We start from the raw sequence: 3,298 nt of genomic DNA on the forward strand, positions 1-3,298 counted from the left end.
AACTCTTCCCTATTGTTATTCTTAAACATTTTTCTAAGAAGTCATCAAATTACTTGGAAAGACAAGGCCATTTAAATCCTAGAATAGAGAGGTTATATATGTAATCTAAAAGGGTCATACTTGTTTTGTTGCCTGACAATAACTTTAAAGGGGAGCTCAAACTGCTGTAAAGCAGCAGTCTTGGCCGGGTGACCCATTTAGAAATGGATCCGACCTTCTTGAGTTACATAAGTTAGGTTTTGAGTTCATCCGCCTGCACTGAGCATCAATATGTGTAAAATGCTGAATAATGTCCTGAAAAATAATCTAAATCTTGGTGGTACATTGAGGTAGCAACATCCCTATTTATCAATTAACAAAACTAAAGTTGTTTTCAAATTAAGAGTCTTCAACCTTTCTTTATGTTAGTCTTTGAACTATTTTCATAAAAATGTCAATTATAAATATTGTATATGAAGCATATTTTCTACGGATTGGATGCAGGTTGTAGGGATGACTCTAGATAATAGAATTTAGTCTAAGAAAAATATCTAAAAACAATATCCAACGGAGAATAGCCATTTTACTTTGATTAGTTTTTTTATGAACTGACTAAATTCTGAAGAGGATTAAGCGACAATTTTATTTTCATGGTTCTATTTAGGTAACCTTGGCCTAACTTATGAAGATTTAACAGTTCATTGAAAGCAGCTGAGCTAGTTTTATTTCAAAATGATTGTGAGCTATCTGACAATGGAGGTAAACAAGCATTCAATGGTTATTTTGAAAAAGTCGTTGCCTTTTCTGAGCTTTGTTTTGCTATCTGAGCTTTGGCTTTGGCTTCAAAAAGAAGTTTTCATGTAAGACCTCAGCGCTAATAAAAATTTATCGAAGCAAATTCTTCAAGCGTGAAACTATTGAAAAGCATCCAAATCCACAATCCCATAACCTTGAGTCGACAATAAACATACATGTACAGAATACAATGTCAGTCCCTAAGAAGTGATGAAAAGATTTCCTGTAAAGGGATTTATTTTTGTTGTGGTGAAAATGGCTGAGAATCTAATATTTGTGTGTTTGTTTTTAATCACTTCCCCTGTGACCCTGGAATGACATAAAGATGTTCCTGTAGAGGTGTTAAGGCTTCTCTTCAAACGAATCACCAAAGCTTAAAAGAAGATGAAGCTCCACTGTTGTTTTAATTCTTCCCATGTTCCTGTTTCTCACAAAGAGTAGACATTTAGAGTCGCTCTTATCCAGAGTTATCAAGGGGTTTATGCAACATTTGGAAAAAGAGAAAAACCCTCAACAGCCCAGACAAAGATATCATGTTACATAGCAAAGCAGGGCTGCTGGAAGTACTTTTGAACAGGGGGTGCTGTGAAATATTTGTTGTTCGTTTATTTTGGACAAAAGACCTATGAGCCTATAGGTCTATTTAAAATACAATTAAATAAGTAAATAATTGAGATAATCGATTCACTACTTTACTGTCATATACACTTCACTGCATGCAACCAGGGCCTGTAACACACAGACATTATCAGTTCTCTTTACGCAAACCAAAAGGAAATAATTATGTCATTATATTATAATTGAACATTATAAAACAGTTCTCTGTTACACAAAGAAACCCAATAACACTGTAAAATACTACGGTGCAGCATCATGCTCTTACTTTGAGCTAAAGGCAAGATGCCCTACAGGTGTCCAAATGTTGAGGTGCGCTCTGGGGTCGTGGAGTCTCTCATAAGTGAAAGGGTCAGAATTGCATTTCTGTGCCATATTTTCTCCTCGTTTCTGTCATTAGATTATGCAAATGTACTAGTCTTCAAGAGCTGAACATGCAGTGGTTGTATTGTTGACGTTGCCATGACAACGTAACTTCCATGAACTTGTGTTGATTAGGCCTCAAAATAATTAAATAAAAATGCAAATACATGTAATAGTGAATAAAAAAAGTCAAAATAATTTCCCCAAATATTCATAAGAAATGTATAAATTGTGCAAATTATTTTTAATACATTTTTTGAAAATGTATTAAAAATACATTTTCAAAAAATGTATTTTTTGGGGTGCTGAGGGTGCTTCCTGGCCACATTCCCGGTAGCATAGCACATTGTAAAAATAATGTCACAGCCCTTTTTTTAACACTTTGAGCAGGAGATTGCTGGAAAAACATAGAAGTCAATTGTTTTTAACTGTATGCTTGGCAATATATAATAATATATAAGTTATATGCACATTTAAAGCCTGGCAGTGCATTAAGGGTTCGGTCCTTTTTTTAGATGCCAAACAACATTCAAAGATGGCGAAGAGCAATGATTTGGACTATTTCAAATGCTGGATAGTTGATGATTTATTGTAGATGCCTTGGCCTTGGCTAGTCCCTCTTCATTTTCATTTTAAACATCAGTCTCTGTACTAAAATATTCTTTCCATCATGATTTGTGGACATTAAGATCTAAAGAAAAGTGCCATCTCCTGGTCAGACCCTATAATTCAGTGAAAGGCTGGAGTCAGAAGCAATCTCTAGCCCTATCAAAGAGCTTCTGGCAAGCTGTTGCTCATGTTGAGTTCTGACAGGTGTGATGGGCAGTATTGCAGTCATACAGGTTTGTCTGCATATTTTCTGTGGGGATATTGTAACTGAACAGTGGAATACAACCACATTTTTTAGTGGACTCAGTGGAGCCTTCCAATGGTTTGTGTGATGTCACCTTTCAAGCCTATAAACTCTTTTAGAGCAATCAAACATGGCACAAAGTGCACCTTCTTGTGTACGTCACTTCAGGATCACCTAAAGCCTTACCTTTCACTGTTAGCTTCCTTTACTAAAATACAAATTTCAATAGCAGAGTATTTTGCTGAGTAGCTGAAGTTTCAGTTGACCTAGGTTGACCTGTGCATTTGTAGAAGCGTTCTGCACTTTGCTTATTAATGCAACTACTGCCATTGCTTCTAGGCAGTCGGTACGGGGTGCAAATAATGCCAGAATGTAAAGGTGTTGTGCTGACCCATCACTGTGATATGAGTGTGGTGCATGCTTTGTTAGAGAGTTTTAGACACATGAGTTTTCTCAGTATTAGAAATGCCAACCAATAATGTCAGCCAAGCAATAAATTAGAAACCTGCAGTTGTTTGGTTTCTAAGCAGGTTATGGCCTTTTTACCTTTTGGCAACTTCATACTTTTCAAGTGTTTGGCTTTCGCCACAGGGGAGTGGCAGCCTAGTGGTTAGGGCATAGATCCTGAGGTTCTGAGTTCAAGTCCCACTCCAACAGACTGCCGCTCTGGGTCTCTGAGCAATGAAAGATTGT

General features: G+C 36.6%; 1 protein-coding gene across 1 annotated transcript in view; it reads left to right on the forward strand.

Moving 5' to 3' along the window:
* Positions 1-3,298, forward strand: part of LOC107083500 (solute carrier family 22 member 2-like) — a 16,881-nt gene that overhangs the window by 1,559 nt on the left and 12,024 nt on the right. The window lies entirely within an intron of this gene.

The sequence above is a fragment of the Cyprinodon variegatus genome, unplaced genomic scaffold, assembly GCF_000732505.1.
Source record: "Cyprinodon variegatus isolate N-32 unplaced genomic scaffold, C_variegatus-1.0 Scaffold76, whole genome shotgun sequence".
Taxonomy (NCBI): Eukaryota; Metazoa; Chordata; class Actinopteri; order Cyprinodontiformes; family Cyprinodontidae; genus Cyprinodon; species Cyprinodon variegatus.